Source organism: Amblyomma mixtum, chromosome 7 (genome assembly GCF_055824585.1).
Source record: "Amblyomma mixtum isolate Tamu chromosome 7, ASM5582458v1, whole genome shotgun sequence".
NCBI classification, from domain to species: Eukaryota; Metazoa; Arthropoda; class Arachnida; order Ixodida; family Ixodidae; genus Amblyomma; species Amblyomma mixtum.
Genome location: NC_143018.1, coordinates 124529490 through 124547566, shown reverse-complemented (window position 1 = coordinate 124547566; position 18077 = coordinate 124529490). Strand labels below are relative to the sequence as shown.

Below are 18077 nucleotides of genomic sequence, written 5' to 3'. Positions count from 1 at the left end.
ACCGATGGAGTCACAGCGCTTTCAAAAACAGCGGAACTCAAATCTATTTCCTGTTTTTCCGCCTCCCCCAGTAAGTAACGGCACAGTGTAAAAAAATTTGCACCCTTAAGGGTGCATTTCCGTGCGCACACCCTCGCACCCTCCCACAAGGGTGCAAAGTATGCTCGTCGCACCAACAGCAAGGGTGGGATCGTTACGGTTGCACCCTTATTTTTTGGCTGCCTAAAAGGGTGCAAAGTATATTTGTCGTACCCTTTTTCCGACGGCTTTAAAGTTTCATAGATTTTTATTCCTTTAGAAGGCTCTGATCAATTTCATTTTTGGGTGCACTCTTAAATGGAAGAAAAACATTTCCGACGAAAAGCTGCCGACGACCTGTCTAACTTTGCACTTACGTTACGGCATCTCAAACTATCACTATAATACCCAGGTGTGTGTCTCACGGTGTTTCTGAACCTCCTTGCTGTGGAGTCACATTTGTTGTTGCGACTGAAAGAAGGATGAAAAATAAAGTGCACGGGCCTGCCGACTTGCTCGAGCCGAGCCACCACCGTTGCCGCGGGCAGATAGAGGAGAGTTAAAAATAAAGTGAGCTGTTTAGAAAAAATTTTATTTACATATGTACACATGCCAAGGTTACTAGATACATTCACTAGATACATTACTAGATACATTCAAGAACACATGACACATGTAAGGCTAGCCAATTAAAGAGGTACCATAAACATTTCTAAGTAACTAACAGGAATGGGCGATGTAAAATAGGAATGCATATATACCGATTGTCAGAAGACCGAAAATGCAATAACTGGACATTGAAACATTGAAAAGGATACTTTAGCGCGAGTTTGGCCTAAAAACCAAGACAATACGACCGTTATTTACAGAAATAAATGGGCATGACCACTGTCGGAGAAACTCTTCCTCACCCAAGAAAAAGAGTTCCTCGGACAAAAAACTGATCAGCTCCCGTCGGAGATGGCCGAGAATTGGCCACACAGCGCGGCGTCGAAAGCCACTAGCGACCGCGGCGCATCGACTGCGCCATAAACTAAAAAGACCTGCAACTATTAACAGGCGAGCAAAACGGCCGCTGGGGAAGCGGCCGCGGGAGACGAAGCACGAAATGCCCTGCCCACGAAATCCCGCATGAACCGCGCGCCAAAAGACACGCGCTACAACACAGGTGACTGTAGCGTGGCGATTAGATTCCGGGAGCGGGCAATTCGGACAGGTACTGGAGCGTAACACACCCCACCGTTCTAACCGATCACAAGTAGGGAGCACTGCCCAGCCAAGTTTCCAGACAAAGTCACGTAGATGATCTGGGAGAGGTGTCGACGCTAAACGCGCCCACTGAACCCGGCACATAGGTGAGCGGCGAGACGCCGGCACAACAGGTAACAATAGCGTGCCCATAATGTCCACCACACGGTCTGCAACGATGTTGACAGCAGGTGCTACTGCTCTAACATGCCTGTAAAAGGCCACTGATGAAGCGTAGAAAGCTGTAGGTTGCTCTGACTGGGGTCCATGATTAACAGGGGCCGCCGGATCCAAAAAGCGTAAAGAAGGGCCCAAAAAGTACCGAGCCAGGATTCGCGCCGGTGACGCGTTTCCTAGCACACTGTAAAAAATTTCACACCTTTAAAGGGAACAAACTGACTAACACACCCTCGCACCCGAAAAAATAGGAGTTTCTGTTACTCGTGCACCCGTCCTGCACCCGTCCTGCAAACTAGCATTTCAAGGGCGGGTGCATTTGGCCAAAATACCCCCAGTGCAGGCAAGGGTGTTCCTTTAAAAAATGTAAAACTGGCTTCACCTCAGTTATGCATGCCGGACTAATTGGGGAAGGGAACTGTAAAAAAACATAAAATATAGCTGTAGCTCGTGTGTTTTATGGGACACATATGTTGGCGTGGTTCCTGTGACAACAACACGTGCACGTGTGAAGCAGTAACATACGTTCTCGGCATTTTATCCACGTTTCACTGATGCATCGACGCGATTGTTAAGGCAACATTCCACATGGCGATCCCAACTTAACTAATTTTAAAGGCTGTACAAACGCTCTGACGGGGGCGATAGTATGCGCTTTTGAGGATTGCACTTTGAGGCGTGGTTTGCATCTTTCGCACCCGAGAACATACATGCAGCGGCGAGAAAAATATTGGTTCACTCGCAGCTGAAAAAAAAGGGGGTTATTGATTTTATTACAAATGCCAATAAAAATTGCTGGAATAATACCTATGCCACGTATGTGGGTGCTAATTGCTTGTTTTGATAATAACGTGCTACTGTACTGAATCCATATCAAGGTGAAGCAGTTACGACTGCATCGCAGTGAATAGAGGAATCATTACGTTAAAGTGTTGCGATAATACGGGGTGTTTCACGTAACTTGAACCAAGTATTTAGAAAAAGCGGTTAACCGAGCGCCACAAGGAGCGCCACATGATGGCGAACAATGCATCGTTGGATTCAGCTGGCTGCGGTGTACCGCTTTTTTAAAATCCTTGGTTCAAGTTACGTGAAACACCCTGCATATTTTTCAAACAGAGTACTGTCAGCGCGAAATCATTCTACTTTACGCACGAAACTATGCGCAAAAAACAAGACCAAAATTAGCAATTTCTTGAAGCAACCTCTGTGTCAACTGGAAGAAAGGTAACGATGGAGACCTGAAGTTAATGAGGGTCCCAGAAGCACTTGAGAAGCTCAAAGAGCAAAGGGAAGAAAACAAAAATTTTATTTTGCCCCGACCTACGTAGCTCTCCAAAACTGAGCGAGTAGCAGAAGGTACCTGTGCAAACTCATTACAAAAAAAGTTTAATGTCTTAAAGCTAAACCTGAGCTATCGGAGACACCGTAGTGGAGGACTCCATACCATTTGAGGCAATCGTGGGTCCTTTAACGTGCACTGACATTCGCACAATACACGGACAATTTAGGCATTTAGTGCTTCCAGTTTCCGTTCTGGACAAACTAGCGAACATCGTCTACGCACAGCAGCGCACAGGACAGAGAACATGAGCTAGAACTTTTAGAACCTTAAGCGAACATTTCCATCCTCCCGCTGATCCCGTAACAGGCGCGCTGCGAGTGGAAGCACGCTGTGCGGGCCCATGAGAGCGCCAAGGGAGCCGAAGGTCTACTGGACCGGAGAAATATCTGTCGCGATCAGACCTTGCAGTCCGCATTCGGCCTTATGCGTTGCTCTCAATCACCGCTGCGTTTTGTTGATTAATTCAAGTTTATGAAGAGCAATGCCACAGGCCTAGGGGCATTATGCCTATCCATCATAGCATAGCACCCTCCCGCCCATCTTCTACCTCTGAGCCACCTCACCACGAATGCCGTGGCACCGTCCCTGTGCGGCCCTTCGAAGGTGTCGCTTGACGGTGGGGGTGCCGTCCTAAAATGTGCTACGCCGTGACTGCCATACATTTCATGCTCCCTCCACTTTCGACGACGATATAGGCTACACTTTTTTATATATATATTTCGCCACCATCGAAATGCAGCCGCTGGAGTGAACGTAAAAAGAAAAAAACGGCAAGGGGGCCAATTCATGGTAACTTTTGAATCCGAAGAAATATATCTAATTTAATCACTTCGCATTTTCCGTAACTGGTAACGGTTGGCAATCGTTGCGTATGCTGTTCCAATGCTGCAAATACATTCTAGCTTCCGTACGCACTGTAAAAAGCCCAATAAACTGAATTCAAAACTGAAAGTGAAACTACATTTCCGCCGCTAGGCGGCCACCGGTACCGTCGGGCCTTTGTTGATGTTTTTCCCGCCTGTTGTGTGTGGTATGGCGTCGCGTCGTGGTGTGCGGTTTTCAGCGGTTGACGTGAACTGCGTTTTCGACCGCATTTTTCGAGGTACCGCGTTGAACTGAAGTGTTTTTTGTACATATATAACTGGAGTAGTGCGTAGGTTCGTTCACTGCTGTCCAAGTACGCGTATCTCACGTATCGGAACAGAAGCACCCTTTAGAGGCTCTGCCGAATGCGTTTCTTTGTTGTAGATTGGCAGAAAGGCCGGCGCTCGCTCACGTTTTAAAGGTTTGATATCAGAAATCATGGGCGAAGTTATAATGTGCGCGTGTTTATGCTCCAGAATGCATTTTTTAATGTAGAAACGTCCTGAAGTCGGCGTTAATGAAAAACGAGCGTTGCCGTGATTTGGAGACGTACTTCATCAGCTCGGCACGACTACGCACCTGCCTTGCATGGTAAGCAATACTATGTCTTCATGCATGCTGGTTTTCATTATTCATAGCATATTTTATGGAAGAGCGGCCTCAAGGCTTGCCGCTTCTAGTACCAAAGTGCCAAGATCTGCAGACAGGCAGCTCTTTCCGTGTATCCAAGAAGAGAAGCAGCACTAAACAGAGTTCGCCGAGAATGATTCTACTCAGAGCTGTTTTTGTTTTGACGAAACGAATGTTGCAGAGTACTCCCTCATGTTACTTAAGAGCTCTAGTATGTGTGTTCTGTCAAATTTAAAGCCGTTTAACGCTATTTCGTCAAATTCCTTGTCCTACGGTTTATCTGCACGTGGTAATTTTTCCTCCCGTGCGTAAGGTCTATCCGTATCTCTGCGTAAAATGCGTTGCGTCAGCGTGACGTCTGAAATAAGCTTTCAGTTTTGTGTGCTGCAGGCGCTGACCGCTGGTCGTTTTTGCATCAGGCCAGGTTTTTGCAAAAATTTGTTGACGCTGCTATCTATTTTGGTTCTTTAATTGTTTTTAGAACGGCATCCAGATTAAAGAATCCTGTGCTGTGCCAGCTAGGTATATTTAGCTTGCTTTTTCAAGTTTTTAAAAGCTTCATTGTTTGGCCGTAGTGACCTAATTTCTGAATTTTGGCGGTCTGTAATCGTGATGGTATTAAATGGATGTCTGCAGGGGAAAACATCTACATCCACATGGGAGTCCACAGCCACAGCTTGCACCTTGTTGCCACTGGGCAATATTCATGAGCAGTATGGAAGCAAAGGTGCGTTTTAGTTCTTGCTGTCAGCTTCTTTTTATTTTGTATGCTTGGTTCTCTTTTGGGTCATTTTCCCTTCTTTCCTTCATCAAGCTGCTTCATGAAACAGGGTACATAGCCTAACCATGCCCTCATTTATTTGTACATCCTTGCTAGTTCGTTGTCAGCATAAGGTTATTGATAACCAGTTTGAGTGTTGTTGAACATAGTTTTCTCGTCATCATCATCCTGATTACATCCACTGCAGGGCAAAGGACTGCCTTTGCCAGCTGCGGCTACCATATCCCTGCGAACTTGGTACTAGCATTTGGTGATAAAAAGTGTGCTACCGCATAATGTCTTTACCTCATCCACCCGCCTAACTTCCTGCCGCCCACTGCTACGTTTGCCTTCTCTTGGAATCCACTCCGTTACACTTGAACCCGTGTACTGTGCGATGTCAGTGCACGTTAAAGAACCCCAGGTGGTCGAAATTTCCAGAGCCCTTCACTACGGCGTCTCTCATAGCCTTAATCGCTTTGGGACGTTAAACCTCATAAGCCAACCAACCAACACTTGAGGACCAACGGAGTGGATTCCAAGAGAAGGCAAACGAAGTGCCAAATGTGTGGATGGGTTTGTTTTGTATGATGTGAATGGGATTAGGACAAAAGCTAGAGCTTTTTGGTGCATCTTTATTTGTGTGGCACGAAGTTGGGAATTTCTAAACATTGTCGTTATCAGTTTTTGGTAATGGAAAATAGGTTGTTACAAAAAGTGCTGCAAAATAAAATCCTGTGCTAAAACAGAACCTCTACTCACTGGGTGCTCACTTTAAGACCTGCTTTTGTAACTAAATATATGTGGGCATATGTAAGGGTCTCAGTATGACAAATATAATGCAGGTACACTCATTTAAATAAGCCAGTCAGAAGCCTAATGCAGAAGCAGGTATGAATACTTAGACAATGAAGAGTGATAATTAAAAAAAGAACCTAGACCCTTACTGTAGCATCAGCATTCAAGTTAGTTAGCTGCAGCTAGAATCAACTAAAAGCCATTGATAACGGTGGCATAGAAAGCCTAGAGGGTTAGTTTGTGGGACATCTGGCACCAAGAGCACACTTGCAGATGTAGGCAAGAGCAAGCTGAATGGCTTTTTGGCTTTAATACATCTCCCATTTCCTGTACAGTCACTTATGCCAGTCCGGTCTATGTTAAAGCAGAATAGCCAACTGTGTGACTCATAACCCCACTGTTCTTTTTTTTTTGAGGTAGCAGTAGCTGGCATCACAATTATTTCAACTGCGCAGAGCATGGGCCGCAGTGTAATCAGTAGCCATTACCTGCTGCTCCTAATCCAGCATGTCTGTGACTTGCAAGCAGAGTAGTATATTTCACCTCACCACTTCTTGCAGTGCATTAGAAGTTGTTAGTGAAAGGCAACGTCTTCCACCTAACATGGCCAGTCACAGTTTCGGAAGCTGTTGCCTCACTAGCATAGGTTCGCCTCCATTTTACTAAGGTGTGAAATGGAACATACTAGAAGTGTAGCGAAAATGTCACTCTGGTTGTTTAAAATAAGTGTTTTCTCTCGGGTATAAGCATGCATTTGGGAGGTAGCTGCCTATCTGACTAGTGTAATGGTAGCCACTGTGTAGATTGTTTTGTTTTTTTCAATTAATGCTGTTGTTTGTCGCTTTTGTTTCTTTTGTGTGTGTACAAAGCCTGCAGTATGATAGTGGATATAGCACTTGTGTTCATATTGCCTTGTGATTACACCCATTGGCAGTAAAGTACGTGGAGCACATGTGATCATTCCCAAGGAACAGGTGGAAGTCAACAAACGGTCTCTGATCACTTTTGGGGAGCTCATGGTTAATTTTTAATAGTTTCTTTAAGCTTAGCCTTTGGTATGCAATGAATTTTCATGCTGCTGTGAGGTGCCTGCAGAACTGCATTATTTTACATTCTAGTACACTCTCGTTTGTGATTCCTTAACTATTATTGATGTCTGTTTTGACTGAAGTAGTACCAAAAATGTTTCATTACATTGTGAAGCTATCACTTAAAGGTATAGTGCTGACTCACTACTGATCTTTATTGCTGTTAAGCAATAAATCGATGAAAAACGAGCACTACCGACACGTGGCACTGCATCAAAGATTGACTACATAAAGCAAAACAAACATTGGCGAATAAAAACAAAAAGAATAAAAAATGTTGAAAAAAATCACTATTCTGCCTTCTAAGCTGCTAAGGTAGCCTATAGTCGGGGACAGCTTTCTGTGGCTATGCAGTGGAAGGTACGAGCACGCACCTCCAGCTTAACCACCTATCTCTGTCCCTCGTGACGGTGTGATAAGAGGCACGCTTGTAAAAGCCTTGCCCTCATAGCTTCCACTGCATAGCCACAGAAAGCTGACCCCAAGTATAGTTCTTTTCGTGTGAGCACAACAGAATGTTTGCTGACACACTTGTCTTGCTCCTGACGGGTCAAACGCATCAACAACAATCTCGTCTCACACGTGTCTCACAACTTGAAAAGAATAGAAGCTAGGGCCGGTGTGCGAGTAGTATTCTCTGCTCCAAGCAAATTGCAACGTCTCTGCAAGAGTGTCAACTGTGAAGGGTTGCCACCCTCAGAATGCGAAAAGAACCAAGAATTCTCTTATGTACAAGTGCCCCAAAAATGTGGCGCACAGAAGTGAGCTATCCCGCGGAACGGGCTGTATCAGTCAAACAGGAGATGCCTAAACGACTTTATGAGCGAACACAAGAGCTCCTTAAAACCACCTCCCGAAAGCAATTTGGTTATATATTGGCTGTCGTGTGAAAACTGCGCCGCTGCTTTCAGCCAACCATACTGTGCACTTACATAAGGACCAGCACACGCGGGAGATTGTTGTTGATGCGTTTGATGTGTCAGGAGCAAGACAAATGCATCAGCAAACCTACTGTTGTGCTCACATGCAAAGAACTAGGCTACCTCAGCAGTTAAGACGGCAGAGTAATGGTTTTTTTCTACATTTTTAACACTTTTTTTTTGTTTTTATTCGCCAGGGTTTTTGCCCTTCGCAGACAATCGTTAATGCAGTGCCACATGTTTTGCAAGCAGGCAAACTGTTGCAAAAAAAATGTTGGTTGTGCCCTTTTTTCACTTGTTTATTGTGTGGCAGCAATAAAAATCGTCAGTCAGCGCCGAGTCTGTCTAGTTCTTTCATCCCATTACTGTCATGGTGTGCCCTTCATGCTGACGAACATGTACTGACTAGTTCAAGAAAGAACTTTTTACATTGTGAAGCCATTTTACCAATTGCATTCGCATGGTTTGAATGAATGACCATTCAGATTGCTATTGCATCTTTTTGGAAACGAACAAGCTTAAATTTTGCAAGCTTACCAAACTCTTAGGATGCTTATATTTGTTGTTAGCAGCATTAAGTCTCCTTTGCTGCTCACGTCTACTGAAGGCAAAATGCTCGACTCATTATGATATTGCGGGGACCATATTTGGTAGACTGGCAGGAACAATGCCACCATCCAAGTAGGGGAGTGGGAGTTCTCAGTGTCAGGGTTATACATCTGTACAATGTAAAGATTCAGATTGGTGGCCTCTTTGTAACTTGCAATTGTAATTTTTTCTAGTGTTACAGAAGCCTCTTAAAGTCCAGCCAATATATTGACCTATACGGAAGCTGCTATATGCCTGGTGATAAGTAGGCTGTGTATTTTGTTCCTGTGCAATACTGAATAAGGTGATTCCAAGCCACCTTATCCAGACTTTTGCACTCGACTCCACTTGATTTCTTAAAGAAACAAAAAAAATCATGGCTTATTTTATTACCATGACAAAGATTTTTCCGTCATGTTGTTGGCAGAGAAAAAGAAGTTTCATGTCGTGGCCACCGTCCTATGTTTACAAGCAAAGCTATGTCTTGCAAAAGAACATGTTAAAAATAAATGCTTTACGCATGACTGAAACTTTTTCGTATAAATGAAGGATGTGCTTTCTATCCAATAAATTGGACTCATGTATAAAACATGAAAGAAGGTGCAAAAATATTGGAAATTGATGTATGTTATCCAATTTATGTTCTCATAACCGTCATTTAAACCATTTTTCTGGGTTATCCAAAAGGCAAAGGATGGAATAAAAGTGTTTCAGAGATGAAAAAAACGCAAGGCATGTCAGTCAGCTAAAAAAAAATTATATTTTTGAGGCATATTCAGCCACCAGTTGCACAGTGAGGTTGGCCTCATTTATTTTCTAATGGCTGTGACATTTCTAAAATTTTAATTGGAGCAATTTTCATTTTAGGCGAGAAAATAATTTTGCAATTTGAGTCTACCTTCAACCGCAGCATTGCTGGCTGCTTGCTCGACACTGCGGTGCATGCTAGAGCCGGCATGAAGGAGACAAAGCTTTGCTGCACGGTACTCCATGTGGATGCTCCTCATATTTTGGTTTTGAGAAGTCTGCTGGCATATTCGCTCAAATTTTGTCAGTTTAAACTCAAGCATGACTTAAGTCCAGCGTGCACCATTGAGAGAGATAAAAAAGGCTTGATGTGGTGAAAAATGGGTATTCCTTGTAATGGTAGCACTCTTGTAAACCGCCTAGTGAGTTCACCTTTGTTTTCTTGAATATTTTGTTGGAGCACCCAGAGGGCTACGACAATCTTAATGGTTGTCTCCGCCCATGTAAGTAGCTTATACAAGAACAGTATTGGACCTTTCTATGGCCTCTGAATGCTTGCTGTTGCTGCAGGGGGCCTCACACTCCCACCAATGCTGTCACAAGCAATCCTCCCATGTGATGTGGTGAAAAAGTCCATTCCACTGAAAAGTTTAAATAATTTTCATGGTAGTAGAGGTTTTACCTCTGATTGGTCAGACCGCAAGAGTGCTTCCCGGCTGAGTACTGTTTGTGCCGAGGAACGAGAGTCGTTCTGCCATGTGGCCACTTCAGTTTTACTTCTTGTAAATCTATCGTTCAGCAGATTTCTTTATTGCCGAAGCTGGTGCCATCGAAGACCAGCACACCATTGTATTCGTGCAGCGGAGTGCTGGTTTTGTGTAATTTACAGCCGGTGGCAAAGTGTGCTGGAGTGAAAAGGAAGCACTGTGCAGTGTCAATGTTGAACGCTGGGACTCAACTTGCAAGATTGTTTTCTCGCTTAAAACAAAAAAAGAGCTCCAATTGAACTAAAAATAAATGCCATTAAATGGTGCTGTTTAACTTTCTATCTTTCATAATTTAATTAAGATCACCTCATTATGTAGTAGACTACTGAATATGGCACATAAAGCAAATTTTCTCGACTTTAGAATCCTTTCGCTGACTTGCCTTACTTGTTTTGCTCTCTGAAACATTTTTATCACCTTTGCCTTCTCGACAGCTTAGAAAATAGAATAATACTGTGAGAACATAAAATTTGATAAAAGATCTCAAATTTTCATTTTGTACTTCTTACATGTTTTATTTAAAACAAAATAAGTTCAATTTACTGCATTGGATATAGAATACCTTTAATTTATATAACAAAAACTTCATAGTCCTGCTTAAGAATGTTTCTTTTCACAAATTTTTTTGCAAGGTTAGGTCTGGCTAGCACTTACAAACGTGAGATGGTGGCCACGATGGGAAAAAATTATTCCGCCTAAAACAAGCTGGGATAATGTTTGCCTAAGTAATGCAATAAGCCATGAATTTTTTTAAAGAAATCGAAGATTCAGTGGTAAGCCTGGAACAGTTGGCATGGAATGATCCAATGACATATAAATGCCAACTGTGTGCTGGTTTGAAAAAGCCTTTATGATATTTTTGTAACTCGATTAATATTGGAGTGTAGGTTGAATGCAATTTTTTCTGCTGGCATAATTGGAATGGTTCCATATCATACCGTTTATTTCGCATCTTGTATGCGAACTTATATTGCATTGCCAATATTTTTTCCTGCAAGCATTCACCCCATATGAATATTGCTGCTCCTGAGCAGCATACTCAACTGATCCACTGGAATGGTATCACTGTGTGTACCTTTGGTAAATTTCTGGGAAAAATGTATGCATTCACCTGGGTGCTTGGAATTTTCATGTTTCATTTGTAATGGCAGATGAAATGCAGATCTGTCCTAAGGATGAATGTGGCCATTTGTTAACACCGTTTTACAGTAGTGATATTTGCCAAATGATTTATTCTATTTATCTACTTTGTACTTTTGTTCACTACATGGTGCATGTATGCCTCAAAGAAAGGGAACGCAAACCAGAAAGGAAACAGCTTGGAACCCCTTGTGGTCTTTTTCCAGATTTAGATAGTCTATTAGTCTAGGCAAAGCAGCGTGCAGGGTAACAGGACACTGACAGGAAGACGCAGATACTGTGCTGACTAACAATTGAGGAATTTATTGCTTTGCTCACTATAGATAGAGGAAATATCATCCAAGATACAAAAGAAGGAAAGTCGTGGAATCATCATTTGGTCACATCTGTCGTGATTATTAATCCAGATAGTCAATTTATTTTTTCGTTGGCGTTAGTGATGATGTGCTTGCGTAGGTTGAACAATTCTTATGTGTCATGCATGTCTCATATGTCTGGGCATGAGCTGTTCATTATATTTCCTACGAATTTTACATTGTCGAAAGTGTGGGGTGCACTCACAGTTCGACACGTGTCTTGCTAGTTTGCTACTATATCCTGTCTCAGTGTTGCTGACTTGTTCTATTAGACAAATGTTGACACGCTCACCTTATTTCCCAACATACGACGCTTTGCATGAGAGACGGATCTTGTAAACTAAGCCACAGTCGCATGCTGTGAATTTGTTTCAGTGCTTCATCTTGTGCTGGGCTGTTTTTAAAGCACCTTTGCTGGGTGCGTTGCATACTACGTTCAGCTACTTTCTGCAAAAAAGCAAATGAAGCCATCGCAAAGAACTTCCGCAAGCTGCAAAAGAAGGTCAAGCGCCATACAGTGAAGAACGAAACCTAAAAAATTGTGTCAAGCCAGCAACTTGACCAAATTAGTGCTGGCTATGAAGAAAAGTGATGGCCTGTGCCTGAATGCATTCTCTATTGCAAAAACACTCAGCAATAACTGGCCTTTCAGAGTAATTGTCGCTGAACAAGGATCAAGGCAGCAACCCTTAGGGCAGTATCTGCAAGAATTACTCTCCTTGTTCACCGTGGGAGACCTCTTCCTGGTAAAGAAGCCAGAAGTGTCCGCATTCCTCTCTAAGCTGTACAGAAGAATTGTCTTCTTATCCTGATCAATGACTTACATTGCACGCTGCTAAATGCCGCCTTGTTTGAGACGATGAGAGAAGGCATTAATTCAATGGGAGCAGTACGATTCCAGAACCTGTGCAGAATTAATGCGGATAGATTCCTCGAGTTGCTAACCATCTACTTCCGTTCTACCTATGTAAAGTTTAATGATGTGTGCATACAGTGGCAGGGAGTATGCACCAGTTCCGGCGTAGCACTAATTCTCATTGTGCTGCTAGCCTGTCAAGATAGCCAACTATTAAAAATCTTTGCATGGCACCAGTTTGATAATGACCTTCCGATTTGTGGACGACTTCTTAGTAATCACAAGCTTCATTACCAAGGGTAACACAAAGTCATTGTTGCCATCTTCATGACCTTCTCCAAAGTTCTTGCCAACTTTGAGCTGACCAAAGAAATGCCACTGGAGGTACAGCTTCCCGATCTATGGCTGTACTTTGTAGAGACCCATATGTGCTGGCGTTTCTTCCCAGGGTCGAAAAAAAAGGCTGTTGCTACTGGCGCACTGAAAAATATCCTAAATAGGTCGTGTATTGACCGTCAGCAGGAATGCCTTGAGGCCCACCTGACATGGCTACCTGAAGCTGATTTCCCAGATGACCTCATCTGCAGCCTTGGCTTCAGGATAAAGAAATTTGCCTATCTACCTCTAAAAGGCTTCAGAAAGAACGGACCATAGCTGTCGTAGAATATTATTATGGGGTTTAGCTCAGCAGCAGGCGCGACAGGTCGTACTCAGAAGGCACACCAAACCAAGTCACCCCAAGCACTAACTGCAGCGTCCCCGTTGTCGACTGTCCAGCGTCAAAACGTCCTCTTCACCTTGCAACTTGCACTGTGGCACTACCCCCTCCGCCTCGCGGAAGGAAGCACAGTCCCTGGGTGCCCTAAGTTGGTGTGAATGGTAGGGCTTAAGACGGGTGACGTGCGCGAGCTTTGTGGGAAGGCCGTGGGAGGAGTGTGGTAGTCCAGGGACCTGATTTGATAGGTCACATTGCTCAGTTGCCTTAAGAGAAGATGCGGTAAGGACCCACGCAATGAGGCAGCAGCTTCTCACCCAGGCCCACATGGTGCGCAGGGAGCCAGAGGAGTACGGGGAAGCCGGGAGGGTAGTGGGCAACATGGTGATTAAGGTCATAGGTGCATGGTATCAGCCACGCGCGAAAGAAAGTGGTCAGGCAGGCTGGTGTGAACTTAGTATGCAGCATGCCCAGCAAGGGTGCTTCAAAGACAGCCTGGTATAGAAGGCAGTCAAATTCACAGCATGCGACAGTTACTCAGGCGCCTTGTTTACTAAGTTCACACCAGCTTGCCTGACCACTTTCTCTAGCGCGTGGCTGATACCATGCACATACGCCGTCACAGCTAACTTCCATTCTTCTTTCTGAAGCCTCGTTAGGGTGGATCAGAAAATTTCTTTCATTATCTTCAAGCCTAGGCTGCAGACCAGGTCATCGGGCAAACCAGCTTCAGGTAACTATGTTAATTGGGCCTCAATGCTTTCCTGCTGACGGTCAGTACACAATCTGTTTGAGGCATTTTTAGTGTGCCAGTAGCAACAGTCTTTTTTTCAACTGTGGGACGTAACACCAACACATATGGGCCTCTCTGATGTGCAGCCATAGCTCGAGAAGCTGTACCTCCAGCAAGAACTTCGGAGAAGGTCTTGAATATGTGAACAATGCCGTTGTATTGCCCTTTCTTATGAAGCTTGTGGATTACTAGGAAGTCGTCCAAGAATTGGAAGGTCATTATTAAATTGGTGCCATGCAAAGCTTTTTAATAGTTGGCTATCTTGACAGGCTAGCAGGACAATGAGAATTAGTGCAACACAGGAACTGGTGCATACTCCTTGCCACTGTATGTGCAGGTCATGAAACTAAAATAATAGATGGTTAGCAACTCGAGGAATCTATGAGCATTAATTCTGCATTGGATCTGGAATCATGCTGCTCTGATTGAATCAATGCCTTCTCTTACAGTCTCAAACAAGGTGGTATGTGGCAGCGTGTAATGTTAGTCCTTGATGACAATGAGAAGACACTCCTTCTAGACGGCTGTTCAAGAGGAATGCGGACACATCTGGCTTTTTTACCAGGAAAAGGTCTTCCACGGTGAGCAAGGAGAGCAATTCTTGCAGATACTGCCCTAAGGGTTGTTGCCACGATCCTTGTTCAGAGACAATTACTCTGAAAGGCCAGTTATCATTGCGTTTTTGCCATAAAGAAGGCATTCAGGCATAGGCCCTCACTCTTTTTCACAACCAGCCCTAGTTTGGTCAAGTTGTTGGCATGACTTTCTTTTGCAGCTTGTGGAAGCTCTTTGCAGTGGCTTCATTTGCTTTTTCACAGAAAGTAGCTGAATGTAGTATGCAATGCTCCTAGCAAAGGTGCTTCACAAACAGCCCAGCGTAAGACGCACAGAGACAAATTCATGGCATGTGACAGTGGCTTAGTTTACAAGAACCCTCCGTCACGCGGAGCGTCCTGTGTTGGGAAATAAGGTCAGCATGTTAACATTTATCTAATGCAACATGTCGGAATACTGAGAAAGGATATGGTAGCAAGCTACCAAGACACGTATCGGACTGTGAGTGTATATCACACTTTCGACAATGTAAAATTCTGAGGAAATGTAAGAGACGTGCATGGTACATAAGAATTGTTCAACCTGTTTAAGCACATCATCACTAACTCTAACGAAAAAGAAATCAACTACCTGGATAAATAATCACGACAGATTTGACAAAATGACGATTCCATGACTTCCTTTCTTTGTATTTTGGATGATGTTTCCTGTATTCATTGCAAACTAAACAATAAATTCCGCAGTTGTTATCGCTGCACCTGTCTTGTCTGTGTCCTGTTATCCTGCGTGGTTTTGCAAAGATTCATGCACCAACTGGCCGAGCTCCTTTTCTTGTAGTAGTTAGTGGCCTTGTGCAAATTTTTCTTGATGGATTTTTGAGGTTACTGGCTGCAGACATGGGAGATATGTTAACTTAGCACTGTTGCCTGCCTTTCAAGATGTCACTTGCTTGGTATAATAATGAATGCATGCTTTGCGTTAGTTGCAGCCGACCACTGTCATGGAAGGGGTCGTATTGCTGACTTTGATCAGATACTGTGCTTTCTGTTACAGTGAATGTTGCACATTACTTGTCGTTCGGTTTATTGTAAAACATTTTGAAGTGCTCTATTTTCGCCTTTGTTGTCATGGTGTTTTGTGCCTTTTATAGTCAGTTTACCCGCCAGGCAGGCCAGTGGTTTGCACTAGCTTTTAGCAGTTCGTGCAGAATTAATTGCATGGCCTGACCACCTTCATTCCATTTCATAACATCTAGCTTTTTAGCTAAAACATTGTTTATATAATGCCGCTTAGAGCTATTTTTTCTAAACCACGGTGGCCTCTTTGGAATGGCTCAAAAGATAACAGCTGGCACTTGCTTGCCACTTGGGCAGATTTTCTTTCTGTTAGTGTTAGCATGCATTATAAAACACATTGTTAATGAGCAATATGTTGGCGTTTATAAGGACCATTGAGCAGTGTAAACTGATGTGAAATATTTTACTGTTTTTGTCTGAAATGCAGACTCACACCATGTATGCTGTTCACCGAAGACAATCCTGAGGTGGCTGAGAACCTGTTCGTCGAGGGAGGATGACTACTCAGCAGGCTTACCACTGCGGCTCACTCCACAACTGCCATAATGTCAGGAATATGCGTGTTCAGCATAAGCTGCCTTAAGTTTGCTTTTTTGCTTATTCCTGGGAGTTAGCGTCACAGTCCAAGCCTTCTTCAGGCTGGTATAGAAGGCTGCACAGGCATGAATTTTTCATTGTTTGCTCTGGAAAATTAGGAGGTAGAGTAAGTGCAATGGAACCTTATTCTTGCAGCACCATAAACCCAATAATGGCAGGTATGGTGCTGTTGTACCTTAAAATTTTAAGTTCCTTGGATGGCAGTGAGGAATTCATTGGAGAAGCTTCTTGTGCATTGTTTTATGGATGTTTTGTTCTAATAAAAATTTTCAACATTTCTGCAGTTTTGTGAGTTTTGTCAATAAACGTTTTTCTTAGGTGCATACAGCCTGTTTACTGCTATGAAGAGCTTCAGTAACACAGGTATATTGCAATACATAGGCATTATAATGGTAAAATTAAAGAACGCTTAAGAAAAGTAATAAAAGTGGGGACAAATTATGAACCCATTGCATGCTTTTTCCTGAAGGGTGCAGGGGTGTAAGAAGCATAAAACTCCTTTGGCTCGGTGGTAAAGTGTGTGATACACCTCAACACCTTTGGGTCAAGTTATATCATTTTCGGGTTTGTTTTTTCATGAAACACCCCATGTGAAAGGTGTATTGAAATCACAAAACACCCTTCTGGGCCGGGTGCAAGGGTGCGAGTTATAGACACCTGGAAACTCCTTTAAGGGTGTTTTATTTTTTACAGTGCAGGATACGCAAAATACTCTTCAACGATAACAGCGAGGACGTGACGGACAAATTTGGAAAGGCAAACCCTCCTCTCTCCCGTGGTTGTCCAAGAACAGCACGGGCCACAAGCTCGGTTCCGCCTGACCAAAAGAACGAAAAAACTGTAGTCTGCACTCGCCTTATGACACGGAGGGGTGGTTTAACAGTGTAGCAGAGGTACCAGAAGGCACCGAGCATGACGGACTGAACCAGGTAGCGCCTCTCAAGCAGAGGCAAATCGAATGTCTGCGCCCTTCGCACACGAGCTGTAATGTCTTCGACGACCGAAGACCACACACCATTCCATATTCCATCACAGTCGTAGGTCACACCTAAAATGCGCATCTGCGCGCACCACTGCAAAGGTATTGAAGATGTAATACGAGTCTGTGTAGACCCCACAAAAAAGTAACAACTCTTCGAGTAATTAAGAGCAGCCCCAGACAAGGAGGCGTACTCACGGAAAACATTTAAAGTTTCAAGCAGGCTGCGTTCATCAGCTAAGTACAGAGTGATGTCGTCTGCATAAGCAGTGACGCGTACCGCTTCGCTGCCTGGCAAAGCCAGACCTCTAATAAAGGAGTGGCGATTGACTGCCAAGAGGAAAGGCTCTAATGCTAAGACAAACAAAAGGGGGGAGAGCGGACAACCTTGACGGACGCCGCGGCGAACATCAAATGCGGTACTTTCCCGGCCATCGAGGAACAGAGTGCTTGAAATATCTCTGTACATCTCTTTAATGAGAAGCACGAAAGAAGGTGGGAAGCCGAAAGCATCTAGCATCCCGTAAATGTACTCGTGCTCTAAGAAGTCGAACGCCTTTTCCTGATCAAGGGAAACAAGAAGACCCTGTGCGTGCCGTCGTAAAGTATACGCTAGGATGTCTCGCGTTACAGAAGATAAACTGTGTATTTCACGGCCTGGGATGGAGCAAACCTGGTGGCAGGAAATAAGTGACGGGAGGAGAGCTCGTAGACGACGAACGAGTAATTTTGCTAATACTTTGTAATCTGAATTTAGCAGGGTGATAGGGCGCCAATCTGCCGGACATGTCGACATAGGAGACTTTTTAGGAATAAGGACAATGCGGCCTCTTTTGAATGATGCAGGAAATACATGCTCAGTAAAGCATATTTTTAATACTTCCGAGAAAATAGGGCGCACAATTAAGCCCACAAAGTGAGCTTAAGAAAAGTTTATTTGACCCTCGAGCAAAAAAGGGACATCTGTCCCTCTACAAAAACAAAGATACATTACGGCAACCCCCTATATGAAGACAGTGACGCTTAGCACTTCAGCTAAAATAATTCAGTTAATTGTCAC

General features: G+C 43.8%; 1 long non-coding RNA gene across 1 annotated transcript; it reads left to right on the top strand.

The window, feature by feature from the left end:
* Positions 1-4889: 4889 nt before the first annotated feature.
* Positions 4890-16321, top strand: LOC149337400 (uncharacterized). Its single transcript, XR_016284628.1, has 2 exons — positions 4890-5009; positions 15869-16321. It is a non-coding gene; the product is annotated as an uncharacterized LOC149337400 (long non-coding RNA).
* Positions 16322-18077: the final 1756 nt, after the last annotated feature.